This window comes from Halichoerus grypus, chromosome 10 (assembly GCF_964656455.1).
Source record: "Halichoerus grypus chromosome 10, mHalGry1.hap1.1, whole genome shotgun sequence".
Classification (NCBI taxonomy): domain Eukaryota; kingdom Metazoa; phylum Chordata; class Mammalia; order Carnivora; family Phocidae; genus Halichoerus; species Halichoerus grypus.
Window position 1 is genome coordinate 56,357,864 of NC_135721.1, and position 25,861 is coordinate 56,383,724.

A 25,861-nucleotide genomic window follows, 5' to 3' on the forward strand; every position below is an offset into this window, starting at 1 on the left:
GCTCTCAAATTACATTGAATGTAGTTTTTAGCTTTTTTTGTCTTTTTGTAGCTCAGAGAGCACACTATGGATCATGATTATCATCATGAGACCAATCATCAATACAGCACTATAGGGAAAGTATAGGAAATCCAGTTCAACATTGTATGTAAGACATACTGCTCTTCAAAGTAAACCCTTGGTTTATTTGGTGCTGAATACCTGAAATTTTTTTTTTTTTTTAAGATTTATTTATTTGACAGAGAGAGACACAGCGAGAGAGGGAACACAAGCAGGGGGATTGGGAGAGGGAGAAGCAGGCTTCCTGCTGAGCAGGGAGCCCAATGCGGGGCTCAATCCTAGGACCCTGGGATCATGACCTGAGCCGAAGGCAGACACTTAACAACTGAGCCACCCAGGCGCCCCTACCTGAATTTTAAGTTCAGAGATCTTTGAAGAACATCTGGTGTCCTATTTTCCTCACAGAAGTATAGAATGGGGATAAATCCAATATTTTACTTTCTTAATAGCTTGAATTCCTGATAAATTAAAATTTCTTATAATTTGTAGAAACACATTTTAGATACTGTATGATTCAGTATTAACACATAATCCAAGTTGGTATTAAGTGCTGGGACTATTTTTGTTGGGCCCTATGACACAAAATAGTGTTAACCTTTATTTAATATGTCTATTTGTACTGTTTCCCAAGATAGGAAACTTTATTTATCTGGTATCATTAGAAAAGAGGTATTCCACATAGGAAAATTTTCCAGATACTTGAAGCTCATCCCTTTGAATGCACATTTCATTTTAACCATATCTACTTTTGACTTTTTAAAATATGCAATACTTTCCCCTGTTTTCTTAAACAGAGAGTAATCAACATAATGTCACTAGTTCTTGATTATTGGGGTCTTAATTGTACATATTTTATTGTACCATTGTTACATTCAACCACTTTATGTATTCAACAAAACCCTCACAGGCTGGTGTAGTGTTTTCAGGGCCCTTTCCTTTTATACAGAATTGTAGACAAAATGCTTTACAAGTTCCCGTGTTTCTGGGGCTTTGTTAGAGTAGTGAGGTGGCAGAGCAAGAAATTAAGCTTTCATGTCAGACAGACCTGGATTCAAATCCCAGGTCCGCTATTTACTAACTATGCAATTCGGGGGAAATTTATTTAATGCTTCGTAACCTCAGTTTCTTCATCTAAAAAGGGGCTGCTTCTAAGTTACAGCATGGTTGCAAAGAATGAATTCAATAATAACTGTAAAGGGTCTGGTGCTCCCAACCCTCAGCCCCCTGCTGTTGTGCTGTTGGCCTCAGCTCCTACCAGCTCACTCCTCTTACAGTTCCCTGGCCCTTGTAGACCTTGACAGCAGGAACCTCCCCAACCTGTTCATCGCTGTATTCACAGTCCCTGATGTCTGCCTGTAATGCCCAAATTGTGGTCTCTGGTAAAACGCTTGTATTTGAATCCTGACCCTTCTGGTTTCTACTGTGTGATCTTGGGCAAATTTAACTACCTCTCTCTACCTCCGTTTCCTTGTCTGAGAAATGAGGGGAATCATAATACATACCTCCTAGGATTAAATTAGCTATTTATGTAACTATCCCTCACACATAGTAAACACACAATAAATGTTAGAGTCTATAATAACTGGGGGTTAAAAAAATTTATTGCTTCTAATTTTCTGTGACTAGGGGAATGAAATATCAAGTTTATTTAGATGAGTTTAATATTAGAACATTTTCTACTAATAAAGTTTGTGATCTTTAGTATATAGCTTTTTAAACATTTTTTCCTTTTTTTTCAGCAGCTCAGAAGTTTTACCTTTGGGTTATTGGGTCCTATTTTGATTGCTGGATAAATGATCTCAAGATAATTAGGATTTTTACCCTATAGGACTATGAGATAACCTATCTTTTTGTTTCTTTTTTTTCCTCCAGTGTCATTTGGTTCCATTTTCTCTGTTCCATTTATGAAGATAGATTTGAAGTTTCTTCTAAGCTAACCAGTTTGCCTGTGTTCAGGTATAGAAATGTTTGCCTTTTATTCACATGTGGCCAACCATATCAATAGCCTAGGTCACAATTGGGCATGTCATCAGTAAAAATTCATAGCAGTTATATTTCTAAATCTTAGCATCTAACTTATTTCAAAATGGGATGCTTACATTATGTATTCCATTTCTTTATGTTAAGTATCACCTATTTGTCTTCAACTCCTAGCTCAGGCTAATCCTCCAGTTGAATAATCTGTTGGAATTTGGAATTGGAGAGTGAAAGATGAGGGTAGAGAGCTGTGGTTAAGGAATGAATAGCAACAAATTGCTTTGGATACCAAAATAATCTCATGAGTGTTATTATATGGTTCTAATTGAACAACAAAATTTAGAAATTGAGTAAACAAAAGTTCAAACTGAACTTGCAATTATGAAAGGGTTTATTTTTTTTATTTCTTATCAGTCCTACTACTTTATATGTATAGGACAAGGTTTTTACTGAATTTCCTGTTTATTCTTCTCAATCAGCAAGACCACTTCTGAGTGGCAGAGCTTTCCTGAATTCTAGTTTTCTGGGAGATAAGAATTACTTTTCATGATTTCCCTAAACATTGTTAAGACTGGTCAGTAAGAAACTAAAATGTAGGTGTCTGTCATAGTAATGATAATCTTCATATGAGCCAAATTGCTTTCTTTAAAAGTATATAATACTAATGGGCTTTTCCAGTACCATTTCCCCCTCTACATCAAAGGATTTTTTTTTCCCACATCCTAGAGATGATCTTTGAAATTCTTAAAGCCAGAGAGAAACTAGTGAGTGCAGGCAAGACGTTCAATAAGCAAAGGGAGACCCAGGCTAGTGACCCACGGTTTAGAATATGCTATTTATGAGAGCGTCTTAGGAGAGGGAATTATAGGAGAGTTTTATGGGAATCCTGGTTGGGTCTGGGAAGGAGGCTGGAGTTTCTCACCATAGGGATATAAGTGTTGTGGTCAAGCACTATAGAATGTCTCTGTGACTTGACTTCAAGAAGTATCTTCAGCCCGATACCTGACCTAGAGAGAAATTTTAAGGGTAAGTCTGAAGAAAAATGTAGTGGTATATTTTCTGCTATTGCCACTCAAGAGAATAGTATCAGGGATAAGAGGTGGGAAAGTAATTATTATGGTATATTTGGAAAATATGGCCATTTTCCTGTGTGTTGCCTCTAGTATCTCTGATAATTCTTTACACCAGCATTTGCTTAATATGTGGAGAGCCAAATGTATGACTATAATTTACGGAGGCCTTGGGGAGCAGAAAATCTATCTCAATATGTAAATCACCAGGCATTTTCAGTTTTACTTATTATACTGATCTGATGTCACTTAATTAATTAATCAGACTCTTTATAATTGTTCTCTGAGGTTCATACCTAGAGTAAGACAATTTTTTTATCCATATTCTGGACTCACTTGGTCTACTTTTATTATTTTTCCATATATTTTATGGGAATACTATTTTATGTATTTTCTCATACATATACTCTCAAGTCCAAGTAAGAACTTTTTTCCTTTTCATTAGTGAGGCAAAGGCTTTTCTATTTCTATTACTTCTCAGCTTCCAGGTAAATTGATTCTTCATCACCACACATCTTCATTAGGTAGTATGTCTCTCACTCCCCATTCACTGAAACATGTTAGAACTATATTCTTTGCATTTGTTATGTACTAAGTCCTCAGTCTTTTCTTTCTTTCAAGTTAGATTTTAAGCTAGTTTTCTTAGACACTTTTATATTTATCTTTCTAGACCTCATGCTGTTTCCACGTCTACATATGACATTATTTTTCTCACCCAAGCAGGGTTCTTTCTTAGTAAAAATGTTAGCATATCTAAAACTCAATTTATCTACATCTCCTACCACAATGAGTTATGGTTACACTTAAATCTACACATATTTTGAGGCAGGATACCCCCATCAAGCCTAGCTCTAATGGGAATATAGTCCCATTGAACTTGCTAAAAAGATTAAGTTTATTCTTCTTTTTAGTTGCCCAATTTCTGGGGGATTAGAAAGAGATGCTAACCCTGTTTTATGTATAAAGTTGATTCTCATTCTTCATGGAGTATGTATTCGTGAATTTGCCTACTAGCTAAAATTTATTTGTAACCCCCAAATCAATGCTCATAGTGCTTTCGCAGGTCATTCATGGACACGGGAAGAGTAGCCAAAAATTTGAGTCACCTGGCACCCGCATACCTAGCTGAGGCTGAACAAGGCAATGCTCTGCCTTCTTGTCTCAGCTCTCATAGTATAAATAAGTGTCCTTTTTGTGGTCCATTTAGCACCACATTGTTCAAATTTTTGTGCCTTTTTTCTTTTTTTGGTGATTTCAATGTTTAAAATGGCCCACAAACATGGTGCTGAGGTGCTGTCTAGTGTTTCTAAGTATAGGAAGGCTGTGATGTTGCCCTCAGAGAAAATATGTGTGTTAGATAAACTTCATTTAGGCATGAGTTATAGTGCTGTTGACTGTGAGCTCAATACAATATATACTAAATAAGTTGTCTTTAAACAGAAGTACACATAAAATATGGTTATCTATTGCTCAGTTGACTGAGATGTTGTGACCAGATGCTCACAGGATCTTAATCTTGTATTTCCTCTAGGAGGCATGGTTCAGTATTCACTAATTCAGTGTTCACAGCAGCTTTATAGATCATAACTACTACGAATAATGAGATTCAAGTGTTCATGTGTGTATGTGTATTTCTATGTAGCAAAATTACTGCAACTTGCTAATACCTCACTGAACAGCATATTAGAGTTTATAATGCACCCCTGAAAATCCTATAAGTTAAATCTAGTGAAATTATATATACATTTACCCTTTGATCCAACAATCTTATTTCTAGAAATCTATCCTGAAGTTATAGTGGCAAATAAAAGAACACCCATCACTGTGAATCTTCTAATGGAAACACACGACACCACCTTTGAAACAGTCTTGACAAAATTGAACTTGAATCTTTTATGCCTCTAGATCTAACTATCAATTTATGCAAAATTCAAGGAACAGAGGAATATGTAAAACACATGTGGATGCAAGCAGCGGAATCCAGACTAGACATTCTACTGACCTGAATTCCTCAGCAACAACCAGCCCCCTACACCCACGCACCCACCCACACACACAAACACCACTTAGACCACTTAGACCTTAAAAGAGACTTAAGCACTGGTAGTCTTATGGAAGAATGTTCATAGCAGCTTTATTCTCAGTAACAAAAACTTTCATTAACCAGATTTCCATCAACAGGAGAAAGGATACACATATTGTAGTAGTGATAGCAATTTTAAGAAGTAGACCAAATGAATCTCACAGACATTATACTACGAAGAAGCTGGACAGGGGCGCCTGGGTGGCTCAGTCGTTAAGCGTCTGCCTTCAGCTCAGGTCATGATCCCAGGGTCCTGGGATCGAGCCCCACATCGGGCTCCATGCTCCACAGGAAGCCTGCTTCTCCCTCTCTCACTCCCACTGCTTGTGTTCCCTCTCTCACTGTGTCTGTCTCTGTCAAATAAATAAATAAAATCTTTAAAAAAAAAAAAAGAAGAAGCTGGACATAAAAGAGAATAAAGGCCTAGAACAGGCACTAATCTAAGGTTAAAAAAAAATCAACATGGAAGTTTCCTGTGAAGGGGTAAGAGACACAAGGGGACCATCTAGTGAGATGTAAATTCCTATGTGATGATAGGGATATGAGTTATATTGATATATCCATTTGTCAAAACTGTACAGCTAAGATTTGTATGTTTAAATACATGTATATTTTACCTCAAAACACTGTTGAAAAAAATAATGGAATGGAAGTTAGAGAGTGGGTGGAGGTAGAGATGATACAAGGAGACGGACTGCTGGTCATGGTTGAAGCTGGGTGGTGCGCATATATATTATACTGCTTACTTTGTATATGTTTGAAAATTTCCATAATATTAAACTTTTTTAAAAAGAGAGAATTAAGAGATAATAACAACCAATTGCATTTTTGGCTCTCAATTCTTAAAAACTGTCTGGATATTTGAGGATATTAAGGAAATATTCAGGAGATTATTTTTAGGTGTGATAATCACGTTATAGTTTCGTTTTTAAAATAAAGATACCCAGTTTTTAAGAGACACATATGGATATACAGATAAAATTATATGGAATCTGAGATTTGTTTTGAAATAAACCAGTGGGTGTGGTGGAGGTAGAGACAAAACAAGGTTGACCAGGAGTTGAAAATTCTTCAAGCTGGATGATGGATACATGGGATTCATTGGACTATTCTCTGTTCTTCTGTATATTTTGAAATTTCCTATAATAAAAAGATCTATAAATAATGCATTAAAAACATACTCCCGTAAACTGAAAAACTCCAGGCTGCTAAGTCTGGTCAAATGGATGGAACCGTGTGACTCCGCTAATGTGCAATGATGATTTTATCAGAGAAGAGACAGGCTGGGGGCAGGAGTCCCGGCTGGTAACACTAGAACGGGGTGTATGGTGACTCAGGTTGGGAGGCTGGGAGTTTTATACAGTGACACAGCAGGGTGGGGTTGTGAAGAAACTGATCTCTGAGAGGTAACTGTGGAGGCAGGACCAGCAGGAGACAGATGCTTAAAGCAGGTTGTGAAACTGAATGGGGGAATTATCTGAGAAAAGATTAAAGCAGTACCAGTTCAGGAGACCTCGTTGGGAGGAATCAATCCTGAGAAAGGCAGAACTTAACTAGGAAAATTTTATTGGCAAAGTCCAGGATTCCTGTACGCAGGCCTACAAAGAGATGTTAAAACAAAACGAAACAAAACAAAAACTGATATAGAGAGTAGACTAGAGAAGACTACCAAGGAGGGTTTGGGTTATGGGGCACCAACATAGCTGGGAGGGCAAAACAAGGAGAATTAGAGTGAGCACCACGTATTGCCAACTTTAAATATGGCTGTTTACCCTAAACGCCCTCCGTACCCCAGCCTGGCTCCCCAGTATTCCCTAACCATGCCTCAAACGTGTCTATCCTACCACTCCAGTAGTATAGAGTGGTAATGCTCCACAGTCAGTGTATCTCTTTTGTACTTGAACGCTAAGAAAGTAGTATTTTAGAAAGTCAGGTATGTTCTTAAAGGTATCAGTAAAAGATTTTAGAAAAGGAGGAATATAGGTAGTTATGGCAAAGTCTTTGAAACCGTTTTCAAAAATGAATGAAAAATAGGCTCCCACAACATGGCAGACTGGGCTAATTGTAGCCACATTTTCTCATACAAATATATAGACATCCTGGGTAAATATAACAACATAGCTGAGCTTGAGAGAAATCCTTATTGCCAGAGGGGAAAAAAACCTTGTATCAGGAGAAGGGGACTCAAAGCCAGAGACCTAAATCTCGGCCTTAAGGGCCTGGGGCCAGGGTTTTAATGCCCATATAGGGACAGGAGATGTGTATTGGTATTGGCAATGCAGAGATTAGAACTGGGATCCCTACTAACACCAGGACTTTCAAATAGCTGAAAGCCAATATCCAAGCTCAAGGCAGTCAGGCAGAAGGAAATTCCTCATTTGTGGAAGGATCAGCCTTTTTGTTCTATTCAGTCTTTCAACTGATCAGATGAAGCCCACTCACATTAGAGAGTGCAATTCGCTTTACTCAGTTTAGTGATTCAAATGTTAGTATCATCAAAAAACACCCTCAGAGACAGACCTAGAATAACGTTTAAGCAAATATCTGGCGCAGTCAAGTTGACACATAAAATTAACAATCACTAGTATTTATCTCATAGAGTTGTGTCAAAGATTAAATGAGATAACATAGAGCAGGATGCTTGGTCAAAGTAAGATCTTAATAATGCAATAAATGTTAATGGTTGTTATCGTTATTACTCTACACACTCTCCCTGGGGGATCTTTTTTTTTAAGATTTATTTATTTATTTATTTATTTGAGAGAGAGTGGGGCGAGGGGCAAAGGGAGAGGGAGAGAGAGAGAAGCAGACTCCCTGCTGAGCACAGAGCCCGAAGCGGGGCTCGATCTCACGACCCTGAGATCATGACTGGAGCCAAAACCAAGAGTTGGACACTCAACTGACTGAGCCACCCCTAGGCACCCCTGTCCCTGGGGGATCTTACCCACTCTCAGGTTCAGTGATGGCATGAGTCCTCAATATTTATCTCATGCCTGCTAGATATCATCACATTCACTTCAAACTCTGTTGTCCAAAATGAAGTTCATTATTCTCTACAAAGTTGCTTCTCCTCTTGTGTTCACTATATTAATGAGTAACTTCAATGTATAATGTCCAGTTACACAGCCAGAAACCTCAAAATTATCCTTCTCTCCTCTTTCCCTCACTTCCCACATCCAATCAGCAATTGAGTCCCGTTCATTCTATCTCTTGAATGTCTTTGGTATCTGTTCTCTTCTTTCCATTCCCACAGCTACTTAGTCTGTCCATCATTTCTCACCTGAATTATTACATATTCTTTTAACTGGTCACCCTGGTCAAACTCAAATATGATTTATATCACTCCTCTGTTTAAATTCTTCCAACAGTTTCTCATTGCCAAACTCCTTGGCATGGCATGGCATACAAAGACTTCTGTGATCTGATCCCAGAAAATTTACCTAACTTCATGATTCAGGGTGCCCACATCACACCCTATCATCTGGCCTGAATTGCTTATAGTTCTGCAAGTGGGCCATGCTATTTCAACTTCCATGCTTTTTCTTATAGTGCAAGCTCTACTGAAATGTCCTTAGTCACCTGGTGAGTACCTCCTCATTTTTCAGGACTCAGCTCAACCACTACCTCCTCTTTGAAGTGTTTTCTGACTGTATTCTCATGTAAAATTGATTATTCCCTTGTCTACATATCCACTATTTCCGAAACATACTTCTAGAAAAGTGATTATAAAATTTTGTTGTACTTATCTATTCCCTTGCTTATAAGCTTTTTGAGGGTAGGAAACATGACTAATTAATCTTTACATCAATAGCTTGGCATTATGCTCAATGAGTATTCAATGAAAGAGTTAATGCATTAAATTTGAGGTATAAAAATACAAGTAATTATTCCATGAGCAGGTAAATCAATAGGGATGGAAACACAATCTAAATCTTCTCTCCACGAGTTTTCCACTTCTCTCATTATTTAGTATTTTTTAAAGTTTCAAAATAACTGCTTGCATACGTGTTGGTTGGCCTAATACTGAGAACATACAGGCTGCATTCTTCAGTATATAAGCACATTCCTTTAAAACATTAAAATCTTAACTAGTTTGTCTTTGACATTTTCCAAATATATCTAAAATGTCAGAGACAGCATTTGGGGCCTACAAATCTTTTGAGTGAAAGCCCAGGCCTTCAAATTGTGTGCCATTCACAGGTTTAAAATAGGAACATGTTCCATGTTGACTGTGAGCTATTTGGAGACTCTGAGAACATTAAAAGAGAATAATTTTATTTTAGGGAGGAGGACTATTGGAAGGTAGAAGTTTTAAGAGATAACCTACATAATTTATGAATATTAAAATGCATGCCTCCCTCCCACCCCAACACACATTATTACTTTCAAATCTGAGAGTCTTAGCAAGAGTTCAATATGCAGTCTAGGTCTTCCTGATCCCAAAGACAAGACTGCCTGTGTTTCTAGTAAAAAAACAACTTTTAACGTACATGCACTAACAGGATATAATCATTTGTCAGTATAAAATATGAGAAATTTGGACAAAATATGAAAAGGTATGTTCATATGCTGCAGATGAAACATTTGCAATAAAAGGAGAAAAATAAGTTTGTAAGTTTTTTTCAAGTCATAAGAAAAGATTGGTATATCCAATTCCCTCTACATCATTTACTAGCAAATTAGATTAATTGCATGATGTTTTGGAGAAAGGTATCAATATTGTGATCTTTTCCTTATATTCATATTCTAAATACCATTTTCATGTATGTTTGGAAGGAGGGTAGAAATACAGTTTTAGTTGATTTTTATATAGTCAGATGTGGAGGAAACATTGGAATTTACTGAGCAAAGTCCCAAGATCAAGAATTTTTTAGAATTTAAGAGATCTAACAAAACCTAAGTTATTAATCCCCCAGGATCCACTTTCTTACTGAAATGACTAGATATTTGAATATACCAAATTTGAAAGTGCAGATAAGCAACAAAAGGATAGCTGTTTTGGTCAAAGAAATGTTCAGTATTAAACTAGATACACAGACTGAGTAGATGATGGTAAGTGAAGGTACACTCATTTCTTTTCCTGTGACTGAAATTTCCTGAATTCAAAGCACTGCAGATTTTGAAGAACTATGTAGAAGTGTACGGTGAATACAATTTCAAAAAAGAGAGTCACTGATTTTCATAGGTAAATGAATGCCACCTTGATTTTCTACCCAACTTTGGAGTACGAACCCCATAATATGTCTAAATTGGGCTATCTCAACCTTATTATGGTGGCTGCTTCAAAGTAGTATATATTGACTGAGCATTTACTCTATTCCAAGGACTTTACATGTATTTCCTCTTTCAAGAAAAGCTGATTGAACTAATAGTAAGGGATGTTCATACAAAAGATAAACTATTCCTGCAATTTTAGTGACAAGTACACGAACTCCAGAATTATGTTGAAGTTGCTGCCAATGAGACCAAATTTTGAGCAATGTGTGGGTCTGCCTGATTGTGGGAAATATACTTTATTTCATGAAACTACTATAAGCGTGTAGCTATTCTGATTATATTCAGCTGTACATACATAGAATACAAAATAACAATGCCTATAAATAAGAAAGAAGTTTATTTCTCTCTCACTTAAAAGAGGTGAAGGAGCGCCTGGGTGGCTCAGTTGTTGAGTGTCCGCCTTCAGCTCAGGTCATGATCCCAGGGTCCTGGGATTGAGCCCTGCGTCAGGCTCCCTGCTCCTCAGGAAGCCTGCTTCTCCCTCTCCCACTCCCCCTGCTTGTGTTCCCTCTTGCTGTGTCTCTCTCTGTCAAATAAATAAAATCTTTAAAATAAAAAAAAAGAGGTGAAGAGATAGAAAGTCCAGAACTTATGTCAGCTCTATGGTCATTAAGGATGCAGATTTCTTCATATTTCTGTTTCTACATTCAAGCATACCTTTTGAGGATTTCATTTTATCTCCACTGTTGACTTATTAGCTATACCCATTTGTTTTATTTTCAATGGGCATTCTAAGATTTAGAATGCACATTTTTAATTTATCACAACTTACCTTCAAATAATAGTACAACATTTCACATATAATATAAATTCTAACAATATAATTCCATTTCCCCCTTCCATCCTTTGTACTATTATTGTCAAGCATTTTACTTCTACATATGTTATGAACCCCATAAAACAGTGTTATATTTTTGTTTAAGTAGTCAATTATCATTTTTTTTAAATTTTTAAGTTGGGGGGGAAGCCTTCTGTATTTACTTATATAGTTACCATTTCCAGAATTCTTCATTCTTTAGTATAAATCCAAGCTTCTGTGTGTGTGTGTGTGTGTGTGTGTGTGTGTTTAATGCTGAAAAAGTTGCTTTAACATTTCTTGTGGTGCAGCTCTGCTGGTAACATTCTCTCAGCTTTTGTTTTCTTTAGCTTTCCTTTTTTTGAAAGATATTTTCTCTAAATATAGGATTCTGTGTGACAGATTTTTTTTTTCTTTCAGCACTTTTTAAAATGCCCTTTCATTGTCTTTTGACTTGCATAGTTTCTGATCAGAAGTTTATTGTATTTTTGTCTTTATTTATACATAATGTACCTTTCTTCCCACTGGCTGCTTTTAATATTTTCTTATCACAAGTTTACAACAATTTAATGATGATGTCTTTTGTAGTGGTTTTGTGAGTGTGTGTGCTTACTCTGCTTAGGGCTCATTGGACTTCTTGAGTCTCTGGGTTTATAATTTTTATCAAATTTTTAGCTATATTACTTCAAATAATTTTTCTGTCGCCCTTCTCACCTTTCTCTTATCTGGAACTCCAGTTGCACAAAAGTTAGAATACTTGGTATTATCCTACAGATCACTGAGGCTGTTTTTCTTTTTCTAGTTTTTGTTGTTTTAGTTTTTTTTTTTCTTCATGTGCTTTACTTTGGCTAGACTCTACTGCTATGTCTTCAAGCTTACCAATCTTTTTTTCTGAGAGTCTAATCTGCTTGAGTGTTAATCCCACCCAGTGAAATTTTTATGTCCATTGAAATTCCATATTTTTATATCTTTAATTTCTCTCAGTATATGGAGCATATTTATAATAATTTTTAATGTTGTTGACTGCTAATTCTACCATCTTTGTCATTTCTGGCTTTGTTTACATTGACTGACTTTTCTCCTGGTTATAGATTACATTTTCCTACTTCTTTGTACGTTCTAGTTCCCTTGCTAGTTCCCAGGCATTTTCATGATCTTCCTGACTACTCCTTAAGTGCTGGTGTTCCCCAGGATGCTATTGTTGATTCTTCCTTTTCTGCTGTACATACTCCCGGTGGGGTTATTTCAACCATTCCCATAATTTTGACTACCATCTATATGATGGTATATTCCAATTATAACTTCTGCTGTCCAGATCTCTCTTCAGAGCACACACACACACACACACATATATATATAGTCCACTTCTCCACAGAGATGTCCAGAATTATCTCAAACTCAACATATCCAAAGTGAATTCATCAAATTCCCCCTCAAAAGCTGTTCAATCTCCTATATTCCCTAACTCAGTGAATGGCATCACTAGCTCATAAATCTGTGACTCATCCTTCTTCTTCCTTGTAATAAATATTGTGGCTCCCCCCTTGTCAGCCTTTGTTCTTCGTTTTCTGGGCAATCACCTCAGTTTTCATTGGGATATCCACACATCCTCATCACAACTTGGGGGAATCTGACTCCTTTGGGTCTAGGGGCAGGGCATATGTCTTTATCCTAAGATAATTAGCCTCATGTCATCCCCTGGCCATGTATAGACACATGAACCAATTCTTGAGGCTTCTGAGAAAGGTGTTTTCTCTCCTTTCTAAGAGAGTTTTCAAAAATTTTACTCTTTTTTTTCTTTTCATGTGCCTAGATGGTGAAACTTAAAACCACAGGAATTTTTAAAACCACTGTCATTTGACCATAGGCTAATACTAAGTAAGGAAAAGCAGTGAAACAAGAGAGAAACATGACATCTTTGAACTGTTGAATCATTCAGCTCTGTAGCCCACCTTTTCACTGGACTTTCTATCTAGATAGGTAATATTGGTTTATTGGTTAAGCCGGTTAGAGTTGGGTTTTTGCTGCTTGCAACCAAAAGCATCATAACTATAACTTTCCTTCACCTTTCACCCCCAAACACAGGCAATTGCTCACTAGGTCCTATTAATTCTTTTAAATAGTGCCTGAGTACCCTCAGTTCTGTCTCCTGCTACTGTGAATGCCTTAGTTCAGGCTCTCCTCTTTTTTTAAATGCATAAAATGCATTTCTAAAATACATATCTTATCAAAATTTCATCTGCTTACATCCTAGCATGAGTTTCCATTGCTTCTAGAAAAGAGTTCACATTCCTTAGCATATTGTATAAGATTCTTCATGATCTAAGCAGTTTCCCTTACTTTTTATGCGTCTCCTCTCACCACTCCCTCAACCCTGTTCTACCGACAATGCTGAACTCTTGGCATAACCAAAATACTGTACAGTCTCCTGCCTCTAGCACTTTGCTCCTGCTGCCGTCCACCTCCACCTGCAATGCTTCCACCCACTTCTCTCTTCCCCTTCCTCCACCAAAGTGCACAAACATGCTGATGCGTAGTCATCTTCAAGCTCATATGTTCTTGGAAGCATCTCCTGACCTTGCTTGAGTCTGGGGCAGCTATGTACCAAAGCACCTGGTGTGCTTTCCTGTTACAGTATTTATCACACTGAGTCCCTTTATTTACCTGTCTCCTCTGTGCACAGCAAGCACTTTGAAAACAAGGAATGTTTCTTTTACATTCTTGTATCTCTACTTCTGAGAACTAATAAAGTGCCTGGGACATAGTATACTCAATAAATGTTTTTTTGAATGAGTAATTATTTGCTCTACAAACATAAGGATTTCTGATCTTGAGATTCTATTTGAAAACCTCCAATTTTTCTTCCGTGACATGTGTTTCTGATTTATAAACATTAATCTTTTTCTTCCAGGGTATGGGTTTCTAGCTAGGCAGAGAAGGAAAACAAAAGAGCTTGGGACAGGTTGCCTTTAGTGCTTTAGAGATCCAGTAACTGTATCCTGCCTTTCACCACTCTCCTCCAACACCAGTTCACACCTGGGCGCCCGATATGGGTGTAGACTTAGCTGACCAGCCCAACAGCATACTCAGACCTTGGTTCAGACTTCTGTTATTGCCAAATGAAAGTTTGCCAATATAAGTACAGTAAACAATTTTCAACCTCCCACGTATCGTTTGAATTTATGTATATTTCTTTAAAAATCGTAGACCCTAAAATAAACAAATCTGGATTATTTTACACTGGGCAAGTAAAAAATACCAATCCTAATCCTGAACTTTTACCTTTGCTGGTCTTAAAGTTTGATGTGACTAAGTGAAAAAATTAACTATGGGATTCCGACAGTGTTCCTAATAGTTTTATCACTTAATTGTTAAGTTACTGGAAGGAACTACATTTCTACAAATCTTAAGTAAAAAAACAAAACAAAACAAAAAAACCTTGAATTTAAAGCAGAGAGGATTCGTTTGAGGGAAGGGAAGGAAATGGGTATTTCTTTTTTTTTTTTTTTTAAGATTTTATTTATTTATTTGAGAGAGAGAGAATGAGAGAGAGCACATGAGAGGGGGGAGGGTCAGAGGGAGAAGCAGACTCCCTGCCGAGCAGGGAGCCTGATGTGGGACTCGATCCAGGGACTCCAGGATCATGACCTGAGCCGAAGGCAGTCATTTAACTAACTGAGCCGCCCAGGCGCCCCGAAATGGGTATTTCTGATTCAGAATTTTGAAAGAAAATGAAGCAGCAGGGAAGGCGAAATATCGACAGGAAGTCAGATTTCACGGGGCACATGTGAGTGGTGAAGCTAGGAGCTGGGGGTGGAGCGAAGTAGGAAGGACTAGCTGAGGGCGGGATCCCTAACAGCACCTAAGACAAGAAGGGCCTTGTTCAGCCCGCAGCAGCAAAGAACACGTTCTCTGCCTCGGTGTGTCGGTGACCATAGTAACAGTAGGGGCCGACTCGCGCGCGCGCGCGCTCGCGCGCGCTCCCTCTCCAAGCATGCGCAGTGCAGAGAGAGCGGGGCAGCATCTTCAACGATGTTTCCCTTTTTTCTTCAGTCGGAAAACTACAACTCCCAAGAGACCACTCGGCGTCGCGTCACCGCCTCCCGCTGTGGCCCTGCCCGGTCCCCTCCCTCCTGCCCCGCCCTCCTCCTAGTCCCCTCCCCTCCCTCCGAGTGTGTGTCAGTGACCCAGAGGCGGTGTGAGCCTGAGGGACCGTCGGGGGGCGCCGCCGCGGCCGCCGCCTCCACCAGCAGCATCAGCCGCGCCGCGCGTTCGGATTTGCCTCGAGCCCTCCGGGAGCGCACCACAAAGCGGGCCCCGCGTCTTTCCCTCCGTCCGCGGCTCCTCAGCATTCGGCTCCGAGGCCAACTTCCCTCGCGGGGCTTGGCCGGCTGGCGAGGAAGGCGGCGGCAGAACGCTGGGCTCTCTGCTCGCGCTCCTCGCGTACGCACACTTCACCCCCTCGCTCCGGATCTCGGGGCCGTGCTGGGATTGCGGCCACCAGCAATTGTCCGGTGAGTGTGGCCGCGGCGCGCCGCGGGAGGGATGGTGACGGGGCTGGCGAAGGGTGCGGGCAAGGCGGGCGCACAACTTCCTCGGCGGCTGCCCGGGGCGACCGGCGGGCTCTCCCTGCCCGCCTGCGCGCCCCCGCTCTAGAGGCGGCCGGGAGCGGAGTTTGCGGCGCAGACATCCCGCGCCCTCGCAGGAGGAAGAGCCTTTGTCAGGAGCCGGCCCGACGCTCCCTCCCCCTCCGCCCGGGAGTCCGGCGCGCGGCGGCCAACTCCGAGCCCCGCGCCCCGCGCCCCGCGCCCGGCCGCATGCTGCGGGAGGGGAGCTCCGCGGGGGCGGGGAGGAAGAGAGAAATGAAAGAGAAACAAAGGGGGCGGTGGGCTTTTCTTTTGTTTGTGCGAATCTGCTAACTTATTTCTCCTTCCTTATATAACGCAGACTTCCAAGTTAGTCATTTCTTTTTATTGTTGTGATTATTGTCATGTTCTCTGCGTGTCTCTCGCATTTCCTTTCATCTCTGGATCTCAGAGCGTTTAAAAACACTAATTAATTACACCTCTGGGGTCCCTGCGAAACAAGTTAATACGCCCGTTTTCCTAAGTGGGTAAACTGAGGTCCGGAAGAGCTCTCTAATTGATGGATACTCTTGATCTTCCGCCGCGCCTAGTGTCTGAGGACCTGAAAGCATTTATGAGTAAGAACTCGTTCTCCAATGCCCCGTGGAAAAGTTAAAGATGCTCATTTTAGTTACAGGTTAACTGAAGTCTAAAAGAAGTCTGGGTAATTGTTAGGTAGTTCAAACAATAATTCTTCTTGCATAGTATATGAATCTTAAAACCTCAAGGACTCTTGAAAAATACTTCGAGTGTGGAAAATGCTGTAAATCATAAACTCACCTCACCATCTACTTTTAATTTTGTACACTCGGGTCTCTTATGAGGCAAGATGGGGAGCGGGAGGGCAGAGATTTTTTTTTTTAATGTAGATTTGACAGATATTAATCACTACACACAAGGAAATGTGTCTTGGTTTTAACAGCATCAACAACCTTCCCATCGTGTAGTCATCAAACAGTATGTTAACAAATAATTGAGGGAGCATTTTATCCATAAGGTGCTGATTGTGCCATGGACTGAAGCTTTAAGTTTGAAAAGGTCATCTGTTTGTTTTGGTTCAAAGGCTGTGTACTTTTCCTCCTCTGCAAAATGTTATTTTGTTTTTGTAGCAGCTGATCTTTTGTTTCAGAACTGGCTTTGTCTTTTTCTACATTGAATATGTATTATAATAGAAGAGGGATGTAAGATGCTGGGTTTTTTGTTTTTGTTTTGTTTGTTTTGCACTGTAGTGTGAATTTAAATTTTTCAATTGTGGAGAAGGTTCAGTCTCTTCATTTCTTCTGTTTCAGTTTATGATGTTTCCTTTAAAACAGGAAATGTTTTCTCAGAGTGATCAGATTTACATCTCTCAAAACATTGTCCTCATTGTACAAATATATCATATGAATTCCTTTTGTTTTTTATTCACACCAACAACCTTTTCTGGAGGAAAATGCTTAACTCTGAGGACAAGCTTATTTATTTTGGTAGTTGAACCAAACTGGAGGGTACCAAAAATTTAAATCGAGCATCATTTCTAGTAGTTATTTCCTGAGGTGAATGATGATCAGAACTATAGTAACAGTGAGTACTTTCACTTATCCTAATTACTCTTGAATTTAACTTTGTGTAATATAGTTGCCCCCAGATTTTAGATTCTGGTCGTTCCGTCAGAAAAGGAAAGTGAGACATTTGCTATTTTCATATTTCTCTCCAATCCTCTAACCTGTCCCCTTCCTGTTTAAAGAGGTCTTGAGTTTAAAACAAACAATTGGAAATAGAACAGTTAAGTGTATGGAAAGTTGCATGTAGTGAAGTGGTTTTAATGCCCCATCTAATAAATTTACACCTTTTAAAGAGAATACTGTCACCTAGGTTTTCATTAATGTATTAGAGGTGCTATAATGCAATAATGATAGTATTTATTGACTTAAAAAAAAAAGCTAGACATTGTGTCTTAGTGACAGATTTGGGGTGAAGGGGGAGAAGCTGTGCTTTCCTTAAAATTGTCATTTCAGTGACCTTGCAGTTAGTTGGTTATGTTGAACTTTTTCTGTAGCTTTTACAAACCAGATTTGCCAGAGGCATTTGTACTTTAAGGAAGCTACTGACACAACATCTTTGCTCAATCACTGGAGTCCAAAGGCGGAAGTTAGTGTTGACTGGCAAAGGCTTGCACTGCAGTGTCCTGGTATCTTTGGGAACCCTTAAAGAAATGACTGAAAAGCACAGGTCAGGGAATGGAGTCTGGTACCGCTGAATGCTAATCAGGCAAGTTTCAAAGGGAAGCCTCCGTAGGTTGCTATTTGACTTTGTTTCAGCTTCTTTTCAGGTTGTCATAATGTCACATATTATTCAGAATCCTGTGATTCAAAATATGCCTTATGGTAGTTGTCCAGTGGGTCAGATGATAAGGACTATACTATAGTAATCCTGCTTTGTGAACAACTGTTTGCAGACAAACTTCTGGGGCTGATGAAGATTTTAAGCCCAGACTTAGAGTTGAAAACTATCTTTCTAACATTCTCACACACATACATTTTACCATTGCACATCAGTATAGACCTACCCTAGTATTTATTAAATCAGAAAGATTCATATGGATTATTTTATTACATATATTTTAACTGTACAGTATATAATATATTAAAATTTCAAAATGACAGGTATATGATGGTACTAAGATAGTTCCAGGAGTTTCTTTGGAAAAATCATGTTATTCCAAAAGTTACATTTATGTCATTTAATTAAAAAGAATGAAACAAATTTAAGAGCCCGTGGAAAGAAGGAAGAAGAAAAACAACAGAAAGAAGGAAACCTGATGAAGATGTTTTCAAAGAGTATAATATAAAAGATTCCTGGCAACATTATATAAGGGACAAAATTCTAGCTGAAATCTATAAACAGTGAATTCCACTTAGCACTTTCTGTTTATAGATTTCTAGCCATCTTTTCCAGATTCCCTCTAAATATATTACACAGGAAAAGTAAACAGAAGTCATTCTTTCAAGGGATTTGGGTTGTTGGAGATTGTTTTTACACATGTGGAAAGGGGGAGGGTGGGCTATTATTGTTTTTCTTTAAGTTTGACCTCTGCCAGAGAAGGCCACACTAATGTGTGGGAATCTAAAAACAAGAAATATTGGTCACTGAAACCACTAGATATAATTCCAAGTTATGCCACTAGCTTTTTCTTACATTATCTTGAAAGACCACTTTTAATTTTCCTTTCAAAGGTTGAAAATAATTGCCTAACATATTACACTTAGTAGGTCCTACATAATTTCTGTTGTTGTTGCTAAATTAATTTGCAGGTAATAAAGAAGCAGCAATGATTGTTTGAGGGAATATCAGGGAATTTGTGATTTTTTTTTATCCTTTTTAAATAGAAATAAGTAATCGAAACATATGAATATCTGATTGGAGCCTTTCAATTAGCATAGCTTCCTTCAGAAATAAACTTAGAGGAAAAGAGCTTCGTCAGGTAATTTAAGAGAAATGAATTGTAAATGAGTCTAAGAAAATGTGATTATTTTTTCAGAATGTGTAGACGATGTTTTAGATTTTTTTCTTTGCTGCAATAAACTCTGTTTCAAAGAACTAGAATTCTATATAATACTCCTTGTATTACTTCTGTAAGACTTATATAAACCTCAAAATACCATTTACAGAAAAATAGAATGTGTTGCTGTTGCCTATAAATGGGAAAATCCGGACATTTGTCATTCCCATTAATCTTGACCATTCATGGGGTTAAAAAAAAAAAAAATCTAAATTCAATACACTTGTAATTTACTTCCTTTTCAAAGAATTTATTACTGATTTTTGTTTTATAATGGACCCTTGGGATGTTGCTAATTCTAAAAATACATAATACCCCTAGTTTCCCACCATCTTCTGCAGTTTCTTTTCCTATCATTTTTTGGCTACAATTTGCTTTCTGCCCTAAGTTGTCTAAAATAAGCTAAGAAATATTTACACATACTTGACAAGAAATACAGTTATTAATTATGTTAAACTTCAGCTAAATTTCGTTGTACAGGGTGCGTTGAATTTGTTTTGGAGATAGAAGTACACTTACTTTGAAACGGGGGAGGTAAAGCAGGGATAGCAAATAAATTTCACCTTAGGTACCAAACCGGTTTCTTGGTGGTGGCTCCCTGCACCATATTTAGAAAACTGGGAGTGCTGTGATTAGCAATTTCTGCTATTGGGTGGGCAATGGACTTTTGACATGAACGCCAAATATTCATTCATTCAGTATTTATTGGATGTCTTTTGTGTGTCAGGCACTGGTCTAGATGCTGATACCACTCACACAGACTACAAGTAAAACCTCTGCCTTATGGTGTTTACATTCTAAACCAAGACACAGGCAATAAAATAAATAAGTAAAATATTTCATGTTTTAAGGATAAATGATCTCATTTCTTTTTTTTAAAGATTTTATTTATTTATTTGAGAGAGTGAGCGAGAGACTGTGAAGGGCGGGGGTGGAGGGAGAAGGAGAAGCAGACTCCCTGCTGAGCATGGAGCCCTGATGCAGGGCTCCATCCCAGGACCCCTGGATCATGACCTGAGCCGGAGGCAGATGCTTAACCGGCTGAGCCACCCAGGTGCCCAAATGATCTCATTTCTTCAAGAAGTAAATAACAAGAAATAAGAAAGGGAGAGGAAGCTCTAAGATTAAAAGAGACTTCAGAGGCATATCCACCAAATGCAGTGTATGGACCTTTGATTCTGCTTTGAGCAAACTAACTGTAAAAAGATGTTTATGAAAAAATGGGGAAATTTAGAGATTAGATATTTGATTAAAAGGAATTGTTAGTTTTTGTAGGTGTGATAATGTATTACGGGATTTAAACAAGAGTCCTTTTAGAGATCTAATGTATTTATGAATTAAAATATCGTATCTGGATTATTGCTCTAAAATAATTTGGAGGGGAGAGGAGCATAGATGAACCAAGACTGTCCATATATTGAAAGTTGTTGAAGGTCGGGGCGCCTGGGTGGCTCAGTCGTTAAGCATCTGCCTTCGGCTTGGGTCATGATCCCAGGGTCCTGGGATCGAGCCCCACATTGGGCTTCCTGCTCCGCGGGGAACCTTCTTCTCCCTCTCCCACTCCCCCTGCTTGTGTTCCCTCTCTCGCTGTGTCTCTCTCTGTCAAATAAATGAATAAAATCTTTAAAAAGAAAGTTGTTGAAGGTAGATGATGGATACCTGAGATTTTTCATATTCTCTCTACTTTTGTGTATGTTTGAAAATTTCTGTAATGAACAGTTTTATACACACACAGGAGAAAATAAAGCAGAGAAGGGGGAAAAGGGACAGGTGGGATGTGATAGGAGGAAATTGCAGAACAGACCTCATTGAGAAGGTGATAGAAATTTGAGTAAAGACCCGAAGGAGGTGAGGGAGTAAACCTTGCAGATAATCCTTGGGCAGGACACAGGCAAAGAGAACAGCAAGTATGATGGCCCTGAGGTAGAGAATCTTGACTAGAATGCAAGAAACTACAAGAAGACCAGTGTGACTGGGTTAGAGTGAGAAAGTAGCAGGTGATTGGGTAAGAAAGGTAAAGGGAGGTGCCAGGGCCTGGTTGGTTATCCATCCTTGCTTTAAAGTAAGGACATTTATTTTATACACTTAACTAAAATAAGTCTACTTTAGTCACCCTGAAAGCTATACACTTATTTCAAGAATATTAGCATTACTCAAAATATTTTTGGAACTACCTTTTTTTGGTAATTGCCTTCTAAGCCAGTTTAGGAGCCACACATGAAAATAGCTCAGTACTTTATATTTGTTCCTTGTTTTTAAGGAAAAAGGGGGTATTAGCCACATGATATCTCATTTCATTTATCAGATATGACTCAAAGGATTTTGGACAGAAAGAAAATAGGAAATAACTTCAGGCTGTTTCTAAAATTCACATCCACTCTGAGAAGGCAATTACTATTTCTAAAAATCAAATCTACCCATAGACTGAAAAGGAGTTTTAATAAATGTTGTGGACAATTGTAGCATCATTTAGAATAAGGATCTAACCTCTGAGAGTGACTAATATGGAAGAGACTATTAAACTCACTGAGATATTTAAGTTTTGTCTGATGCATTAAAACACATACACATATACACACAAGACTGTGCACACTTCTTAATAATTAAGTACTCAAAACAATCATTGCAGATAAGTTTCCGTGTTAGGTATTCAAGACTGAAGAGATGGCATTTATAATGTAATGAAGTTGTATAACTTTCTTGTTGCTATGGCATATACTTGGGGAATTGAAAGACTAGCACACGTTTAGTGTTAAGAGACTAATCTGGCTCTTAAGTCTTATATTCATGCTTCAGTTCTCAGATTAGTAGTTGCTTCCGGAACATGATGATTTGCCATAATAAAGAACTGTGTTTAAATATTTTATTATTACATAAAAATTGATCTCATCCTCCAAATGTTTGAAAGACCCCCTCAAAAAAACCCTCCATAAATACGGATTTTTCAAATCATCTATTCATAGGACAATATACATGTGGAGATTACTAGTTTTGAATGATTGTACACTAAAAGATTTAAAATGACAAATGATTTTCATTTTTTGTAGGGATAAGTTTTCCAACCTGAGAAACTAAACTTATTTCAATGATTTTTACTTTGTTGATAACATTGAATTTAAAAAACCATTTTTTCTAGTTAATTATGCATAATAGGGGGGCACAATGTTTTGTTTTGTATTTTTAATCAATAATATGTAGGATTTAATGGGATTAAGTAGAATTTGTGAACTTTTATTATATAATAAATTGCAGGGGCACCTGGCTGGCTCAATCAGTAGAGCATGCACTCTTGATCTCAGGGTTGTGAGTTTGAACCCCATGATGGGTATAGAGATTACTTTAAAAAAATAAAATCTTAAAAAAAATAACAACATGAGTTGCATAAAGTGACTAAGAATGTAAGTATGTAACAGTATAAGGAATACTTGAACAAAGCTCCCTATTTTAAACATTTTTCAGAAAAATCTTTAATTTCTTTAATTCAATCAGAGTTTTTGGTCCTTTTAGTGTGTATATATGCATACGTATATATATAGATAGATAGAACCTTTCTTCATATACTGTATATACTATCAGGATTTAGATGCTAGGCGGGATTATTTAACGTATTTTAAACACTAGCCTACTGGCATGGAACACAGAGCCCATGTTTAATTCTTAGGCTTTCCATTAACTCTGAAGGTCTTTACAAGCTATCTTTGATTCATCTGTAAAATACAATAAAAAGAATAATAGTTTTTCATGAAGGACTTTGAAATTCTATGATGGGACCATTGTGATGTGTGGCTCATTTTAGAAATTGCTTTCAGTCTCTTGATTTGGTAGTAGGATTATGAATCTCTTTTTCATTTCCATTTTTGTGGAATAAATAAATAACTTATGGTGGAGGAGGAAGAGAAAGAGGGGGAGGGGAAGAGAAGGAAGGAAAGAAAAAAATTGGCTGTCACAAAATAGTAAACATGTCCATAGATAATTCTTGTAACTTGGATCTACTTAAGTGTCCATGACTTAATGAGCTCTAAGACTCAAATTTATAAATTAAGTAGAGAATAGTAATAATAATACAGCTTCCATTTCAAGAAAAAAAAGTTGCTTTGCGAAAGGGACATCTTAAATTTCATGTTGGCTTAAACTTTGTGACCATGATAAAGCTGTACTTATTTTGGGAAGTAATAACAATAATGAATTGATAATAATGTTAATAATGATGGTGATGATAATTAACAGTAATGAAGAATTATTTGAAAATTCACTCTGTTGGGGCACCTGAGTGGCTCAGTTGGTTAAGCATCCCACTCTTGATTTTTTCTCAGGTCATGAGTTGAGTCAAGCTCTGTGCTCAGTGGGGAGTCTGCTTCTCTCTCGCTCTCTCCCTCTCCCTCTCTCCGTCTCTCCCTCCCTTCTCCCTCCCTCCCTCTGTCCCTATCCACCTGCTCTCTAGTGCATGTCCACTTGCACTCTCTCTCTCTCTCTCTCTCAAATAAATAAACCTTTTTCAAAAAAAGAAAATTCACTCTATTACTTAAACTCTGTAGATTTTTGCAGCATCAGATTCCAGGATGTTCTTTTCAACTTGTGATTTGCAAGATATTAGTATTCCACATCTCTGCAGCTCTCACTTCATCTCTCTCTTACTTTCATCTCTTCCTCACTTTTTCACTGGCTCTGTTTATCTTCCTTTGCTTGCTTTAGTGCCCATTGCTCTTCCACCATGTTTTCTACGTGTCTGCCATTTTTTTTACTTACAAAGTGGGCTTGGAATGAATGAAGGGTCTTAAAGAAGTCACAGGTAGATGACAAATAAAACACTTGTCCTATTTGTGTCTTACCTACTTAGCTTCTTTTTATCTTTTCTTGCCCCCCTTTTTTGGTGTGTGTTCTAGTGGAGAGATAGTATATCCCATCAGCTAGGCACTAAGAGATAACTGGGTGACCCAGAGGATATAGTACTTTTTGAACTGAATAATGTAGGGAGTAATAATAAACTCATTAAATTGAAAGCCTCATGAGTTCTGCATCCATCCAGAACTATACCTAAACTAGCAAAATTTGGTAGAATTAACAGCCTAGTAGAATTTCAAAGGCCATTTTCAGCTCTTGGTGTATGTTGTCTTTTCCAAAAACATCATTCAGGGACTTCGTCATTACTGTAGTAATAAATGGCCTTGAAAAAAACTGTGTCTGGACTTCTGATAAGGTGCTTTTTGACAGTTAAGAGGAAAGGATAGAAAGATCAGTAATATGGTAAAGAAGTTTATAACTTCTCCATCCTTTCATGGAATAAATTATAAGGTGATTGGCCCTGATTTTTTGCCACTTAGATGCTTGTTGTAGTGTTCAACATATCAGTTGGTTTAATCCTTAGAAGGCATCATAAAGTTTAATTTTATTTTTTAACAATAGGTTAAAACAATTGGAGGTGCTTTGTTGGTTCCTCAAAACCTTAGTGTTGCATTCCTGGTTCTTGGCAGATAATATCCACAGTACTTCATGTTCCTCTGGGTCTATGCCAGATTTAATGAACTGCATGTACTGGAAGCACTAAAAGCTGATTTTCTTTAATTTAGACTACAGATAACATAATAGATTTTTCTCTGAATTGTTTCTCACTACTATTCTTTAAATTTAACAAAGGACCAAAACATCCAAATTCCAAAACTAGTTAAGTTTATCTTTCATGAGAAAATGCGTTAAATGTGCGTTTGTTTCATAAAGTAGTGGTTGCTTCTAATTAGAAACCACAGTCATATAGACAAACTTCATGTATCTGAAAGCTTTTTAAATTTACTTACTGCTTTACTGTAATTTTCATTTAAATTGGGATGATTCAGCCTCTGAACTAAGTCCTATCGGTTCACCAAAGGAGCAATGAATTTTCATTTAGGTCCTTAAACTGTTCAACCTAGATCATGTCTGTAACTTCAGTGACACCAGACCTTTTTTTTTAAATTCATCACTGATAGTTAACAAAAAGAAAGTCACATTTTGTTAAAACTTGTTGGTTGTGTCTCTTTTAGAAATGGTATACCAGTTTATTTGTATATAGTTCAGTTCATAAAGACCAGTCTTTAAAGGCTTTAGCCCGAACCTGCCTTCTGAAGCTGTCTGTAAAATGGCTTCCAAAAAGGATTTGCTACATTTCAGAACTGAGTAGGTTGTTAATGATTCAATATGCCCCCTTGTTCTCCTCCTACTTCTTAAATTGAAAGCTTCTTCATAGCATCTAGGTGCCCTGAGTCATCCTGGCTAAACTCTATAAAGAATTGTCACATGGAAAAACTCACCATGAAGTAAAATTGTCAGAAAACAATCTGAGTCAGACATCATTCACTGATCACAGTGATACAACCTAGAGGTTGTGGGCTTCATTTAAATCTTTGAATGTACTTAAAATGTAAGTCTTTGTTATAGGACTTATAAATTATGAGGACT

General features: G+C 37.9%; 1 protein-coding gene across 1 annotated transcript in view; it reads left to right on the top strand.

Annotated features, from left to right (window-relative positions):
* The first annotated feature begins 15,430 nt into the window (after window positions 1–15,430).
* The window catches only part of PELI1 (pellino E3 ubiquitin protein ligase 1), a 57,920-nt gene continuing 47,489 nt past the window's right edge, over window positions 15,431–25,861 (top strand). The window contains exon 1 of the mRNA XM_036107080.2: window positions 15,431–15,777. The gene's annotated coding sequence lies outside the window, so the exon portion shown is untranslated. The remainder of the gene's footprint in view (window positions 15,778–25,861) is intronic.